The sequence below is a fragment of the Arachis hypogaea genome, chromosome 11 (genome assembly GCF_003086295.3).
Source record: "Arachis hypogaea cultivar Tifrunner chromosome 11, arahy.Tifrunner.gnm2.J5K5, whole genome shotgun sequence".
Taxonomy (NCBI): domain Eukaryota; kingdom Viridiplantae; phylum Streptophyta; class Magnoliopsida; order Fabales; family Fabaceae; genus Arachis; species Arachis hypogaea.
In genome coordinates this window covers 39,057,094-39,074,474 of record NC_092046.1, presented here as the reverse complement: position 1 = coordinate 39,074,474, position 17,381 = coordinate 39,057,094, and positions in this window count along the sequence as shown.

Here is a 17,381-nt window from a genome sequence, read left to right as displayed (position 1 = left end):
GTGGATCCCCTTGTGTGCATGTGTGGCGCCAACGTTTGCCAAAAAGCTTGAGGCAAACGTTGGCGCAAGCTTTTCTCCTCCAGGGTATGCATGTGTGGCGCCAACGTTTGCCAAAAAGCTTGAGGCAAACGTTGGCGCAAGCTTTTCTCCTCCAGGGTGTTGGTGTGTGGTGCCAACGTTTTCCAAAAAAGCTTGAGGCAAACGTTGGCGCAAGCTTTTGCTCCATCCTGGGTGATTTCAACTTTTCCAAAAGTTTGAGCTAAAGTTTGAGGCAAGCTTTTGCTCAAGCTTTTTTTTTTTTTCTCCCTTGCTCCTTGCCCTTTCTTCTTTCTTCAACATTCTTCAAAGCTCTTTTCACCTATCATCAATCAATCAAACACATCAAAGCTATGCCTAAAATCATGAGTTTGTTATTCTTTCATAATATATGACAATTATAGCACAAAATCTCATGAAATTGCATTAATTCATCCATGGTTGATTGAATCAAAGGAAATATGAAATTCTACCCAATTGGCTTACTTATGGCTCAAGAAAGTGCATAAAAACAATTGAAAACAAAAGAAAAAGACTAGTGAAACTAGGCTAAGATGACTTGTCATCACAACACCAAACTTAAAGCTTGCTTGTCCCCAAGCAAGAAAAGAATTATGCTCAAAGGTTCTTTTAACTAGAATGGATTTGAAGAATTACATGTACTGTCCTGTGAGTGAAGTGATTAAGAAATAGTGGGGTGAACTCTAAATTATATGCTCATGCAAGGACTTCAGTGCTTACTAGTCCCTATATCTTGGAAGTCTTAGGTCTTAGGACTTTCATCCAAATGATATCATGGAGATCTCTCTATAGGTAATCACCTTGAAGCAGCTTATAGTTCTTGTGCTTTGGCCTTGACTCTAAGTGTCATGTCTCAAAGCGGCTTTTTAGATAAGCTTTCAATCAATACTCCTAAACCAGTTGGTTTTAAGGTATTAGGTGTTAAAGCACCCCTAAGGATTTACTTACTCAAGCCTCTCTCTTTGACACAATTCGACCACAAGCATTTACTAGAATAACAACTCTTTGAGTTCTTGTTTTTTTTCTTCTGCCTAGTAATTGATGCTCAGAGCCTTGGGCCATGTTCTTTTTGTTTTTGTATTTTCTTTATTTTCTTTTGTTTTGTTTGCTGCTTCTTGGATCAATAAATGTTTGAGAAACTCCACAACACTTCTTTGAACTCTATGTCCCGCCTATGAGCTCCCATGCAAGTTTTCATAAGCATGCAATCTCAATACATGATCATACAACTAGAACCACCACTTTTCCTAATCTTTTGCTTGCCTCAAAATTGTTTAATTCCTTAATCCTTCTTTTCAAAGAACTTTCATGTGATGCATTTTTGAAATATTGAGTGCAAACAAGTTTGGAGAGTATAGTGTTGTAAATGATCAAGCATCTTGATTATTGAATTGCAGAAAAACTATACTAGATAGAAGGACAGATAGGGGTATAGTATCACTTTTAATCACCGCAATATCTGATAATGAACAATACAACCTTTTGGAGTTTACTTGCTGTCCTCTTCCTCATCATCATTGCTGGTCTTCACATTCCTCCTTCACCTCTTTGATTGATGATGCTAAATCTTCCAAAAGTTTGTATGGTGCTCTGCAGTGATATTGAAAGTTGCTTGTTCCCCAAGCACTTGAAAAATGGTTAGCATGCATGAATTATTTGTGGGCCTTTGAACTTACTTTGGTGTGGAAACACCAAACTTAGTACCTTGCCAATGGTTCTCATGCATCAGATTAACCATGTGTGAAACTCTTTTTCTTTTTCAAAGGCAATAGAACTAAAAACTAGGAAACAGCAGAATAGTTAACTAGTTCGTCTAAATACTTGAAGCTAGCATTATGCAGTAGGTGAGAATATACTTTATGATGAAATTTTGGTGGAACACCAAACTTAGAATTCTTCATTCTCCCTTAGATTGTTTTGGTGTGTAACACCAAACTTAGCTCCTTGCAACATAGATAAAACTAATTAACCTTTTTATTGAAATAGATATGAAAAGATGGTTACCTCCGGTTGGGTTGCCTCCCAACAAGCGCTCTTTTATTGTCACTAGCTTGACATTTTTCATCCTCGGATCATGGAAGTTGAGGCTTCTGTTGCCTTTGGTTTCCTTCTCTCACTATGGGCTTCCTTTCCTCTGTTTCTTTTTGTGGAATTCCTCTGTTGTGTCTTTCTTTGATGATTATTTCCTTTTCCATAGCCTTCTCACTTTCCTCCATAACTGCTTTCCCTTTCAACCCAGCAGCTTTTTCGCTGTTCTTTGGGTCATCTTCAGTGGCCTTTAGGACTATATTTTCCCTCCTTTCGCCCATTTCTGCAAGGTGTCTAGCTAGCTGTTCCATTTGCTTCTCAATTCTTCTGAGTGAGGCCTCTTGGTTCCTGCTTATCATCTCTTGATTTTTCCTTGCTTCTTCCTGCTCTATTATTATCATCTCTTGAACTTTCACGAACCTTTCCATCATCATTTCTAGAACATAGAGTCTTTGAAAGTTTGGAATTGGTCGTGGTTGTGTTAACTGTGATGGTTGATGAGAGTCATTTTGGGCGAGTTGTGAGGTAGGATGGGGTTGGAAATGTGTGTATTGGGGTGGTGCATGATGATTGTTGTTGTGGGGGTGGTTTTTATGCTGGTTTTTGAAGTTGGAATTGTTGCAGTTGAAGTCTCTTGGTCTTTGATTTTGGTTTTCAACCCCCCTCCAGTTGGACTGAGTTCTCCAGGGTGGGCTGTACATATCATTCTGAGACCTGTGTTGGAATATGCTAGAGGAACTGTTTGGAGAATGTGATTGCTCATAACTTTATTACTCATGGTTAATTGCTCCAGAACCTTGTTCAGCTTGACTCCACCCGTAGGAGTTTTGAGTTAGGTTGTACGCATGTACTACAGCAGTTCTCAGCTCATTGATTTTTCTGACCATCATGTCTAGTTGTTGTAGAGTTTGCTGATGCATCTGTTTGTTTTGGTTCATGACTGTATGGACACCTTCAATTTCCTTCTCTTGTGTGAATGGTTGCACTTCTGCCTCTGGTTTAACAATTTCCTGAGGTGGTTTCAGCTTGGCTAGGAGTTTACTCATTAGTTCTTCCCATCCGATGATGTTTCCTTGTGGGAAAGCTTCAAACTACTGAGCAATGTCGTTCATGGTGACGAGTGGGTGCTTCAAGTTATGGGTTGCATTATCATCTAAGATGGGGACATTACTACCATGCTGACTGGGATTCGTTGGGTTCTCTTCCATAATCTGCACAATCACAAATAGTCCAAATGAAGATTGAATACATTCATGTCCAAAATGTGGTTAAAAGGTTTAGCTGACACAATGTATCAAACAGTTGATAGGCTTGAAAGATTAGTAAGAGAGAATTGCTTCTCTCGTATATTCAACAAGCTAAAGTATGAGAATCATACGAAGCCAGAGAAACCAAGAAAACTTCACTTTATTGCTAAAGTGAGGTTTCAGTTAGTTCAAGCAAAAATTCAAACAGTTAGTGGGTTAATCCAAAGTTAGAGAAACAGAAAATAAAAATGCTAGATCTAGATCTCCACTTCACTTAATCATTGTCAATCTATTTCAATCCCTGGCAACGGCGCCAAAAACTTGATGTGTGGAAAACGATTCAACACAAAACTACGGCAAGTGTGCCGGGTCGCATCAAGTAATAAAACTCACGTGAGTGAGGTCGATCCCACAGGGATAGAAGGATTGAGCAATTTTAGTTTAGTGGATGACTTAGTCTAGCGAATCAAGAGTTGATTTGAGTGATTTGTAATTTGCAGAAACTAAATTGCATGAAAAGTAAAAGGGAAGAGGGGAAATTGCAGTAAAGGAAAGAGCAGGAAAGTAAATGTGCTGAATCTTAAAGAACAATAAATTAAATGGCAGAAACTTATAACGCAAGAAATGTAAATTGCAGAATCTTAGAGTGCAAGAAATGTAAATGGCTTGAATTATAAAGGGAATTGGGAGTGCAGAAATTAAACAAGGAAAAGTAAATTGCAACAAGCAGAAATGTAAAAGATGGATTCAATTAAACCGGATCTCAAATGAAAATGAAAATAAGCTTGGTGTAGCAACGAAACAAGGAAATTGAAATTGAAAGCTGTAGATCTCAGGACTCAAGAGACTAGATAGCCAAGTCTAGATCTCACTGCCTTCCTAGATCCAGCAAGAACAATTGCAAAGGAAATGAAGAAAAGTAAATTGCAGAAATAGTAGAAGAAGAAGCAATTAACAGAGATGGAAATTCAATTATGCAAAAAATTAAACAAGATCTCAAGGTGAGATTGAAACAGAAGTTCTTCAATTCTCCACCCAAGATCCAAAGCAAGAGAAGTAAAGAGTGCTGAGCAAGAACAAGGAAGAAGAGAGATCAATTCCCCTTCCTAATTCTCTTGAATTAAAAAGAATAACTAAAAATGTAAAGGTGAGCTCTCTCTCTAAGTGTTCTAAGAATTCTAAAGGAAAAGCTCCGGAAAACTTAAATCCTAAGCTATTTATACACTTTCTTCAAATGGTCTTCAAGCCTTGAATTGGGCCTTTGCTCTTGATGGAATTGGGTTGATAAAAGCCTGTGTTGATTGCACTTGGAGTTGGAGAGAAACCCATTGTGAACCGGGACATAAAGCACAAAAGCTTGAGTCAAAGTTTGAGGCAAGCTTTTGCTCAAGCTTTTTATATCAGCCACCCCCTTTTGCTGATACCCACGTTTGAGCTAAAGTTTGAGGTCAAACTTTTAGCCAAACGTGGATCCCCTTGTGTGCATGTGTGGCGCCAACGTTTGCCAAAAATCTTGAGGCAAATGTTGGCGCAAGCTTTTCTCCTCCAGGGTGTTGGTGTGTGGCGCCAACGTTTGCCAAAAAAACCTTGAGGCAAACGTTGGCGCAAGCTTTTGCTCCATCCTGGGTGATTTCAACTTTTCCAAAAGCTTGAGGTAAAGTTTGAGGCAAGCTTTTGCTCAAGCTTTTTTTTCTCTCTCTTGCTCCTTGCCTTTTCTTCTTTCTTCAACCTTCTTCAAAGCTCTTTGCACCTATCATCAATCAATCAAACACATCAAAGCTATGCCCAAAATCATGAGTTTGTTATTCTTTCATAATATATGACAATTATAGCACAAAATCTCATGAAATTGCATTAATGTATCCATGGTTGATTGAATCAAAAGAAATATGAAATTCTACCCAATTGGCTTACTTATGGCTCAAGAAAGTGCATAAAAACAATTGAAAACAAAAGAAAAAGACTAGTGAAACTAGGCTAAGATGACTTGTCATCAATGCCGCTAGTGGAGTTTGCGTACAATAATAGCTACCATGCGAGCATCAGAATGGCTCCGTATGAGGCTCTGTATGGGAGAAAATGTCAATCTCCGCTATGTTGGTATGAAGCTAGGGAGAAGAGCTTGTTGGGGTCGGAGATGATAGCTGAGACTATCGAACAAATCAAGAAGATCCGAGATAGAATACTCATTGCGCAGAGTCATCAGAAAAGTTACACCGATCAGAGGTGGAAGCCCTTAGAATTTGAGGAAGGAGACCATGTTTTTCTTAAAGTTACTCCAACCACAGGAGTAGGTAGGACAATTAAAGTGAAAAAGTTGAATCCTCAATACATTGGTCCGTTTCAGATCCTGGAGAGGGTTGGACCGGTGGCATATCGGATGGCTCTACCACCCCACCTTTCAAACCTGCACGACGTATTTCATGTGTTGCAGCTTCAGAAGTATACTCCTGATTCTAGCCATGTGTTAGAACCTGAATTTGTTCAGTTAAAAGAAGATTTGACGCTTCCGGTGACTCCGGTCAGAATTGATGATACTAGTATCAAACGGTTGCGTAGAAAAGAGGTTTCGTTAGTCAAAGTAGCATGGAGTCAAGCCGGTGTTGAGGAGCACACTTGGAAACTTGAGTCGGAGATGCGAACTGACTATCTGCACTTATTCTCAGGTAATTAAATTCGAATTTTGTGAGCAAAATTCCCATTTAGGTGGGTAGAATATAAAACCCAGTTAATTAATGGCTAATTAACCTATAAATTAGAATTTTGTCTAGAGGGTTAAAAATGTGTTTTTATGGCTTAATATGATAGAGAAAATTAAAACGAGAATTTTGATACAAATTTTAAAGAAATCGGCCCAAGATTGGACCGAATGGACCAAACCAGGCCAACCGGACCCATATTGGGCCTTTGGCCCAACCAAGCTCAACCTAAAACCCTCATTTCAGCACTCTCTTTCCTCCCTTAAACCCCGAACACGTTGAGCAGCCATGGAAGGAAAGAAAACTCTTCTAAAAACATAAACCCTCACTTGATCTTCAAACCACCATAACTTTTGATCCGGAGCATTGATTGCCGCAACGTTTGTGGCCATGTGTTCACCGCAACGAGCTCTAGAAAACCCACTACTTTGTTATTGAGGTAAGTGACGATCGGTTTTTTTATCGGTAAAGAAGTATAAAAATATGATCGCATTGTAAGTATAGCTTCTATACCAACAGGAAATCCTTTCGTACAAACGTTTTGGTTGTCACAAGTAACAAACCCCTTTAAAATTGATAACCGAAGTATTTAAACCTCGGGTCATCTTCTCAAGGAACTGCAGGGAGGTGTTTGTATTATTGGTTATGAGTTTTGTAAATTGGGGGTTTTGAAAATAAGGAACAAGTAATTTAAATGACAAGTAAAATAAATAAATAACTGTAAAATAAACTCTTGGCAAGGTATGAAAGTTCGGAAGTCCTATCCTAGTTACTCCTATGAGAATTGAAGTTAATCCCACTTAGTCAACCTTTACGAAAGCAAGGGAAAGTCAAGTGAACTAATTAGTTAGATTCCCAAGTCCTAGCCAACTCCTAAGGAAAGACTAGAGTTAGTGGAATTCCAGTCAATTAGCCGACATAACAACCAATCACCATAAGTTGATAACTCAAGAGCCTTCAGTTAATCAATTAAAGCCAACAATATAAAAAGCTAAATAAGAATTATAAATTTGAAATACCTCAAATTATTAATTAAGAAAATCAATCTAAACATGGAGTTTTCATAAGCCAATTTGGCAACATAAGTAATTAAATGAGAGCATTAAAGTATCTGAAAGTAAAGGAGAAATATAAAGTAAAAGAAATATTGAACCTGATGAAGAGTTAAAATCCTAAATTGAAATAATAAGAAATCCTAATTCCTTTAAGAGGAATCCTAAATCTAAAACCTAAGAGAGAGGAGAGAACCACTCTCTCTAAAAACTACATCTAAATTGTGAAAAGTGAATAATTGAAGGCCTCCTTTTGAATGGATGCATTCCCCCACTTTATAACCTCTAATCTGTGCTTTCTGAACTTGGATCTGGGCCAAAAAGGGCTTCAGAAGTCGCTGGGAGCATTTTCTGCAGTTTCTGGTGCGTGGCGTCTGTCACACGTTCGCATGGGTCACGCGGTCGCGTCATATGGAGTTTTCCTTATCACGCGTTCGCTTCGGTCACGCGTACGCGTCATCTGCGTTCTGCTCAAGGCGCGCGTCTGCGTCAGTCACGCGTTCGCGTCACTGCCTTTTTGCGCTAGGCACGCGGCTGTGTCGTCCATGCGTTCGCGTCGCTGCCAGTTTCTTCAAAAACTCCATTTTGTGCTTTCCTTCCATTTTTGTATGTTTCCTTTCCATCCTTTAAATCATTCATGCCTTAGGAAATCTGAGAATACTCAACACACGAATCATGGCATCGAATGGTAATAAAAGGTAATTAAATAATTATTTTTAAAGCATAGGAAATATGTTTTTCACATATATCACATAATAAGGAAGGGAAATTAAAACCATGAAATTTCACATGAATAAGTGGGTGAAGGGTTGAATAAATCACTTGAATTGAGCACAAAATATATCATAAAATATGGGTTTAACAACCTCCCCACATTTAAACAATAGCATGTCCTCATGCTAAATCCAAGATAAAGAGTAAGGTAAGGTTAAAGTGGTGGAATCTCATGCAATGCAATCTATTCTAAATGCAACTACCTAAATGAATCATGCAATTCTAATTGTTATTCACTTGTATATAAAGCTTACATGTAGTTAAATTAATTCATATCCTCAAGGAATCATATATGCATAGCCAAACCTTAGATAATGTTAAAGCACTTTTACAATTGAGATGGGTAAAAATATTTCACAAACTTGCAAGACAATTAACAATTTAAGCAGAGATATATGGTGATGAGCTATTGAACCCTCACTGGATTTTGTGTTTACTCTCTAGTCACTCAGTGTTTATTGGGTTAATCACTCTATTCTTTTTCTATCCTTTCTTTCTATAACTTTGTTCTTCATCTAACCAATCAATAATTATAGAATACAGACATACAAAAATCATGAGGTCTTTTTCAAGGTTGTAATGGGGCCAAGGTAAAGGTAAGGGTATATGTATAAGGCTAAGTGAGCTAATAAGTGAATCCTTGATTAGTCTAAGATCTCACCTAACATACATACTTTATAAATCAAAGTTTCTTAACCTATTTGCCCAAATTTTCCCTCTTTGTATTGCAAACTCATACATTAAATTTTAATTTTGTCCCATGTGCATTGATTCTTTTTATTTTGCAATTGGGAAATTTTTATATCCCCTTTATTTAAATACTGAAAATTTTTTTTAATCAATGCACCTGGTAATTCAGTTGTTTTGATTTCACATGAGCATGCTTCCTAAATTTTTGTTTTGAAACATCTTATTCTTTTTTTTTTAAATTCCTACTTTGTTTCTATCATCCCATGTTCCCATAAAATTCCCCACACTTAAACAATACACAATTTCTATCTTAAGCTAACCAAGGATTCAACTTGGGGTTTTTATTTTGTTTTTTTTCGCTTAAGGCTAGTAATGTGGTTTATAGAGCAAGAGGGGATTAAAAAGCTCAAGGGGGCTAACAAGGGTGATGTAAAAGGTAGGCTAATTTGGGATAGTGAGGAAAAAAATTCAAATGATGGCCTCAATCATCTCTTGGTATGTATCTATATTCTATAATTGGACATATAGATTAAATCAAAGTAAAGAACATTAGAATGAAAAAGAAGGGTAAAACACACAGGAATGAAATTTATGGTCTGAATGCAACCATACAATTAAGCTCAAGACTCACAAGCTGTGTGTTCTCCAGCTCAAAAATCATATATCAGTTATATATGTCATGCAAGTAAAATTTAACAGTTCCCATTATTCTCAATGTAATTCTTAGGGTGGCCCTTAAAATCTTAGTGTTGTTCCTTGATGAAATGTTGTTAACTAACTAACATGTAATGCTATATATACAAGGTGTGTGGATTGTTTACTATGTTAAAGTCTCTAGTTTACTTCCTTTTTATTTTCAATTTAAACCAAACTATCATATGCTAAAAGGGTAAACTATACTAATAAATTCACATATTCTATAACTAATAAGTTTAGAATTGCAAGCTAAACTAAATGACTAAAATATGAACTAAAGTGCAAAATGCGGAAATAAAGTAAAAATGTAGCGAAAGAACAATGTATAAGTACTGAAAATAAAAATAAAAATAAAAATACAGGAAAATAACAAAATAAGATAAAAGAGTCTGTAATGGTTCACCAAAAAGATACGCCAGGGATGGCGACCTCCCCACTCTTAAAGTAAAGCATCGTCCTCGATGCTCACTCAAGCTGGGTGTGAAGAAGTGCCATCACCGGAAGGATGGGCTGCAGGAGTCTCTGTGGTGGCCTGAAGGTCTGTAGACTGGATGAGGATAGGAGGATCTGTCTGCTACAGTGGAGGTGCTGACTGGAGAGGGATCTTTGGGTCTGCGGCCTGAATCTGGTGTGGCTCCTCCTACTGTGGTGCAGCATGCTCTGGTCCTGCCTGCTCAGCCTCTCTCTGTGCATGTGTCTCAGCCTCGTGCTCGTCCGCCTCCTCCTCAGATGGCTCTGATGGTGTGTCAGGCTCGGAGGGGATGTCGCCGCCAAAACGGATCATCAACTTGAGGTGCTCATAGCATCGCTTGTTGCGACGCTCAGATCTCTCATATCGCCGCCAGTTGCGGCGCTCCATTTAGTCCAGCTGCTGAAATAACCGGTGCATGATGACAAGTCATCATATACCCTTTTTAATAGTCTTTTCCTTCATTTTCTTTTGGTTTTATACACTTTCTTGTACTCTAAGTAAGTAATTTGGAATGGAATTGCATAACTTCTCTTAATCAAACAACCACCATATAATTGATACTAAATCATGAGGTTTAGGCCAAATTTAATTGCATTTTTATGATTTGTAAACCTTGTGAATTTGGTGATACTTTGATTGGTTGTTTTGATTAATTGTAGGTGAAGAAAAGAAGAAAAGAAGAAAGCGTGGCCTAAGAAGTGTGGCTCAAAGAAGAAAAAGTTGGCCAAGAAAAGAGGAAGTGTGGTGCAACAAAACCATGAAGCTCCCTCCAAAGCTCACTAAGTGAGCGCTACACTTATCCTCAAGGGACCAAGGCATAAAGCTCAGCTCACTTTGTGAGCTGAGCACAACATGAAGGCAAAAAAATAAGGAAAAGAAGACCAAGCTCAGCTCATAAAGTGAGCATTATCGAGAGCGCTAAGGAAGAAATTCAAAGAAAAATGATTTGCAAATGCATGCTCCAAGGCTTGAACCCATGACCCAAGGGAGAGTGTGGAGCGCTCCTTGCAAGGAAAATAAGCCAAAATTGGCCAAAATGCTCCCAGCAAGTTTCGAACACGGAGGCTTCAACAAGGAAGGTGCGCTCCTAGCACCACTTGAGCGATACCATGAAGTTGTCAAAGACTTGGCACGCAAAATATTTCAAGAGACCAAGACGCCCCAAAGCTCAGCTCACAAAGTGAGCTGAGCGCTATCCATGGGCAACATACAATACAGCAAGACACGGTTCCTGGGTAGCACAATGCGCGTACAAATTTGCGCTAAGGCACTAGCGCTCAGCTCACAAAGTGAGCTGAGCTCTCCCCTGATGCATCCCAAGCAGCAAAGCACGCTATGCAAGGCCTCCTCACACTAAGTGTCAAAGCTCAGCTCACTTTGTGAGCTGAGCACTCCCCTGGAAGCATATTACCCATGGGCTGAAAATTTAACCAAAAGTCCAATTTAATTCATTTCTTCACCAAATTAAAAGCCCATCCAAATTCCAATATCCAAGAATAGAAAGTGTATAAATAGGAGTTAGTTTGATGTAATGAGGACCTTTAGACTTCATTTTGAATTTTCTTTTTTTATTTGCATTTTGATTTTGAGCTTTTGCTTCTGCATTTTTTCTGTTCTTGGAGAATTGGGAAGGAGAATTGAATTCTCTTCTTCCCTGTTCTTGCTTGAACTCTCTTTTAGTTTCTTGCTTTGGATTTTGAGTGGAGAATTGAAGAAATTCTGTTTCAATCTCACTTTGAGATCCTTGTTTATTTTCTTTCTGCATAATTGAATTTGGATTACTGTTTAGTGCTTCTTCATTTACTTTGTTTCTGCAATTTACTTTTCTTTACTTCTTTTGCAATTGCTCTTGTTGGATCAAGGAAGGATTTGAGATCTAGACTTGTTATCTAGTCTCTTCCACTCCTGAGATCTCAACCCCTTTTAATTTGCTGCAACTTAAGCACTGCTTTCTAGTTCTTTAAATTCTCAAGTCATTTTACTTTTCTGTTAAGATCTACTTCACTGCACTTCAATTTTCTCTCTTATGTTTAATGCCATTTACTTGTTTCTTGTTCAAATTCTGCAATCCCAATCCCCAATTCCTTTTATGATTCAAGCAATTTACATTTCTTGCACTTTAAGCTTCTGTTATTTACATTTCTTGCAATCTAAGTTTACTGCAATTCTCCTGCACTTTATTTTACTTGCTCTTTAAGATTCAGCTTCTTCATTTTCCTGCTCTTTAGTTTACTGCAATTCTCCTTTTCCCTTTTACATTCTAAGCAAATTAGTTTCTGTTAATCACAAACACTCAACCAATACTTGATTCGCTTGACTAAATCAACCACTAAACTAAAATTGCTCAATCCTTCAATCCCTGTGGGATCGACCTCACTCATGTGAGTTATTATTACTTGATGCGACCCGGTACACTTGCCGGTTAGATTGGATGTTGAAATTCGTTTTCACACCATCAGTGCACGAAGTGGTAAACGGGCTCTGAGGCAGGTGGAGGTGCAGTGGTGGTAGCTGGGGCAGCAGTAGATGAAGAAGGGGCAGCTGAAGGTGTGGCTGTCTCATCAGAAGCGGTGAAGAATGGGGGTTTGTAACCCAAAGCCATAAACTTCCTACTGTGAGGGATGATCTTCTTGCAGTCTGCAGTAGGTGGCTTCTCATCAGCAAGTTCCCAAGGCACGTCAGCTCCACGGCCGAGCTGGGTAATCAGATAGGGGAAAGGGAGAGTGCCTCGGACATAGACCCTGGCCATGTAGTACCTGATGAAACGTGGGAGGTACAGGTCCTTACCCTCCATCACACACCAGAGGAGGGTGATCATAGCAGGAGGCAGCTTTGTCTCATGAGTACTTGGCATAACAAAGTTGCTCAGGATCTGGTGCCAGAGCCGAGCCTCATCATTCAAATACATCAGCTTGATTCCCTTAGGCATTGTGGTATTCTTTCCCATGACCCAGGAGACAGTAGGATCAAGGGCTATCCTCTACTTGACAGCATCCCAGTCAGATCTCAGAAAGCGCATGTCCTCTTCAGCCTTTTGGTAACCGTCAGGCTGATCTGATTTAGGCTGAAGCTGTAGAATATCCTCAATGGCTTCCTCAGTTACCAATATCTGTTTCCCTCTGAGGTACACTGCATCTAGGGTAGTCTTGAAATAGTTGCAGTAAAACTCTCTAACCGAGGAAGCATTGACCTCTGTCAAGTTTCTCTCCAAGAAGAACCAACCTCTCTGTTTTATTTGATCGGAGGTGTACTGCTGTAGTTCTTCTGGAATTTTTAGAGTTCTCTCCAGGTACAGGTTTCTGGAGGTGGCAAACACTGGATACTTCAGCTCACAGTATCTGTTTGCAAATTTTACCGGATCATTGGCAGTGAGGAGCTGGTTAGCCTTCTCCTGCGGGGTAAAGTGCTTTTCCCGCCAGGAGTCATCATGCATAATGTCCAAGATAGACATAGAGGATTCTCCTCTTTTCCTTTTACCAGTGGTTGCCTTGCCTTTTCCTTTTCTTTAAGGGTCAGACATCCTGAAAAGTAGAAATTCCAGGATATAAATGAAGAACAGAGCAGAAAAATAAGTAGGCAAATAGAATAATGGCAATATAATCACATAGTGGCAAAAGAGCAGTAGAATAATGAAATGAGTTAAATAAATATACATTTTGGATTGTTTCGGAGTTAAAAATCTGAGATGAGAAATCACAATCCAAAATATATTATAAGTAGAATACCTGTTAATTAGGAAAAACAATAATCATGCTATGAGTTAAAAAGTTGAAGGAGTTAGTTAAAAAAACAAAGGGAGAAGTGAGAAAGTTAAATGTGGGTAAAAGTGAAAAAGAGGTTAGAAAGTGGAAAGCAGTGAGTTAGGAGAAAGAAAGTTAAAGTAAGTGGCATGATAAAGGTTTCCTAGGTAACAAGAAATTCACAAATTTAAAGAATTAACAACTCATATTCAGGCAAGGATATCAGGTAGATGATGATTTATATAGATATAGAAATAGCAAAAATTGAAATCGAATCATCAAAAGTGCAATTTATGAACCAGGAAATTGAAAGGAAAAAAATGCTGGCCCGTGCATTCATGAATTGGTGTAGTTGTAGCTAAGTAGTGCAAAATTGAAAATTGCCAAAACCAATTCCTGAATGTAAAAGTGAAATAATTTGCAGAAAATTGGGCAGCATTCCGGGTAAAATTGGATGTTCCTGGAAAGAAAAAACATGAGAAAGTAGTTCATATAAATTAAAATAAAGCTGCAAATACACATAAGTAATATGAACATGAAAGAGCAGTGTAACAGCAGCATGAAACAGTAAAGAACAGCATATGAACAATATGAACATCACAGCCAGACCAAAATTGTAGAATAGGAAAACAAGCAACAAGTACGACACAATTATCAGGCCTAAATCCACTAACCACATCCTAGCTACCTAACCACCTAGAATCCACTACAAATATGCATCTCTAACTAGCCTAATTTGAACATAAACTGAAAAATATGCAACTAACTATGAATGAAAGAAAAATGGCGTTTGGCGGAACCTGGTATGCGTATGAACTAAGGTAGGAATCAGAGAGATGGCAGTGGTGAAGTGGTGGTGCTGGGAGGGGCACGGCGGTGCGGTGGCGGAACAGGGCGGCGCGGTGGTGGATGGCTGTTCGGTGGCAGGGGGTTCGGGTAGGGTATAATGGTGGAGGGGGGATTGGGGGAAGGGGGCGAGGGTTATGGGTTGGAGGGTGGTTGTGATGGTGGGAGGCGGCGCTAGTGGCGTGGTGGTGGTGGCTGGCCGCGGTGGGGGCAGCGGTGGTGGAGGGAAGAAGAGAAAGAAGAAGGGGAGGGAAGGAAGAAGGAGGAGGGTGGGCGTCGCGGTGGGTCTGGGTGGTTGGGGGTGGTGCGGCGGTCGGAGTGGTGGTTGGGGGGTGGTGGTGTTTGGGTGGTGGAGGAGGGAGGGTTGCAGAGAAGAGAGGAAGAAGAAGGGGGGTTTGGAGGGGCGCGACGGGTAGGGTTTCGCGTGATAGGGGGTTAGTGATTTTGAATCTACGCGAACGCGTGGAGCACGCGATCGCGTGGTTTAGGGTGAAATGGGATTGACGCGGTCGCGTGATTGACGCGATCCCATGGAATGGGTAAAAGATGAATGACGCGGTCGCTTGAGGCACGCGACCGCATCGCTGAAAATTGTGCTAAACGCATAATTCTAGCGTCGTTTCAGCGCAACTCTCTGTCTCCATTTAGGGGGCCATAATATCCATGCGACGCGGACGCCTTGCTTACGCTTTCGTGTGGGATGGGTGTTTTGCAAGTGACGCGTTCACATCAGGGACGCGAACGCGTGGGCCATTTTGTGCTAAACGCACACCAGCCGCACAATTCCAGCCCAGATTTCTGGGCATTAGATTTTTACTCCGATTTCCAGATCACGCGTTCGCGTGAGTGACGCGGACGTGTGGGAGGTGTTTTTCGCAACTGACGTAAACGCGTTAGTGACGCGGTCGCGTGGAACAACTTGTGCTAAAGGCACGCCTCCAGCCATGCTTTCGCGTGACTTTCTATTCACTTTCTTTTTCTTCTTAATGCGCTTGTGACGCGGATGCGTCAGCAAAGCTGTTGCGTCGCGTGCAATTTTTTTTATGCAATTATGCAGTATGCAATGCTAATGCAAATGCTACAAATAGTATCCAGGTTCAATGAAAATAAAACAATATAAAAATAAACAAAACGAAATAAAATTGAAAAAGAAACGACCATGGTGGGTTGTCTCCCACTTAGCACTTTTAGTTAAACTCCTTAAGTTGGACATTGGATGGGCTTCCTGTTATGGTGGCTTATGCTTAAATTCATCCAGAAATCTCCACCAATGTTTGGAATGCCAACAGCCTCCGGGGTCCCAAACTAGGCATGTAAAGCTTCTGAGCAGCTTCAAACAGATTCTCAGGCTTCCGGGGTGACGAATGTCAGAATAGATTCCAGAATCCCAAATCTTGCTTTTAAATCCACCTTTGTCTTGATCTATATTCTATCTGGGCGGTTTAGAAATTGTATTCTCACCAAGATGACCAAATGTCTTCCGAGACCCATACAATTGAACATGATACCAATCCGTGCACTTCGAATTGAAGCGTGGAACCTTATTGAATCTTGCACACCAGCTCTGAGTACGAGCTATTTCCCTCTTACTCTTAAAGCCGCAGAGAACTCTAAGCTGGCCATCTTTTTCAAGCAAACCATATTCAAGTGGAAAGGTAAAGATAAAGGTTAAGGATTGTACCCACTTGAAGCTTGTATTAGGTGGTAATGGCCTTGGGACAGGTGTTTCCAGTGGTTCTGTAAGTTCTACTCCCCTGTATTCTTCTGTGAATTCCTCCACTTCTTTGCGAAATTTTTCAACTGCAACTGCGTCCTGATCAAAGTCTTCTATGTCTTCCTCATCACTCAAGTCATACATTGGAGGTTGAGAGAAATCTACCTTGACATCATCTTCGTATTCACTTGGATAAGATTCTTCAGGCTCAAGGAGTTTAGTTGCGGATGTGAGTTCGTGATTAGGAGAGCTTGATTCATGATCATCACTGCCTATGGAATCAACTTATTGGTCTGTTCCGTCCAATTTTTCACAGGGTATATGCTTTGGAGGTTGTGCACTGTCCTCTTTGGCATCAATTTCGAACTTCTCAGCAGAATCTTTTACAGCTCTTGATTCCCATGGAGGTTCAGCATCTCCTAAATCTTCAACCACTTCTTCCTCTACAACTATCATGGCTTCCTCCACTTGTTCCAATACAAAGCCATGCTCCTCATTATCCACCGGAGTTTCTAGTGTTTCCTTCATGCTACGCTCTTCTTTTGATTCTCCACATGCAGCCATTGGAGTACTTTAAGTGCTCAGATGTCGGGAAGCTATTATATTTACTACCTCAGTTAAGGCAGTAGTGAGTTCCAGTACGCCCCTTTCAATCTTTGCTTGCCTTTGAAGAAGAACACGAAGTTTGTCATTCACTGGAGGTTGGGGTGGGTATGAGGGTTCGTTGGTTGGGAAAGAGGGTTCAAAATAAGAATGTGGTGGTTCTTAGGAGTAATTGGATTGGGATTGTGGTGGATAAGGGTCATACGGTGGTGAATGGTAAAAAGGAACTTGTGAGCATGGTGGTTCAAAGCTACGTTGAGAGGATGGTTGATGAGCGGATATTTTATACGCTTTTTGGGGTTAATTTCATATAGTTTTTAGTATATTCTAGTTAGTTTTTAGTCTATTTCCATTAGTTTTTAGGAGAAATTCATATTTCTGGACTTTACTATGAGTTGTGTGTTTTTCTGTAATTTCAGGTATTTTTTTGACTGAAATTGAAGGAGCTGAACAAAAATCTGATTCAAGCTGAAAAAGGACTGCTGATGCTGTTGGATTCTGACCTCCCTGCACTCAAAGTGGATTTTCTGGAGCTACAGAACTCAAAATGGAGCGCTTCCAATTGCATTGGAAAGTAGACATCCAGGGCTTTCCAGAAATATATAATAGTCCATACTTTGCTCAAGGATAGATGACGTAACCTGGCGTTCAACGCCAGTTCTCTGCCCAATTCTGGCGTCCAGCGCCAGAAAAGGATTAAAAGTTGGAGTTCAACACCAGAAATGGATCCAAACCTGGCGTTAAACGCCCAAAACAGCCTTAT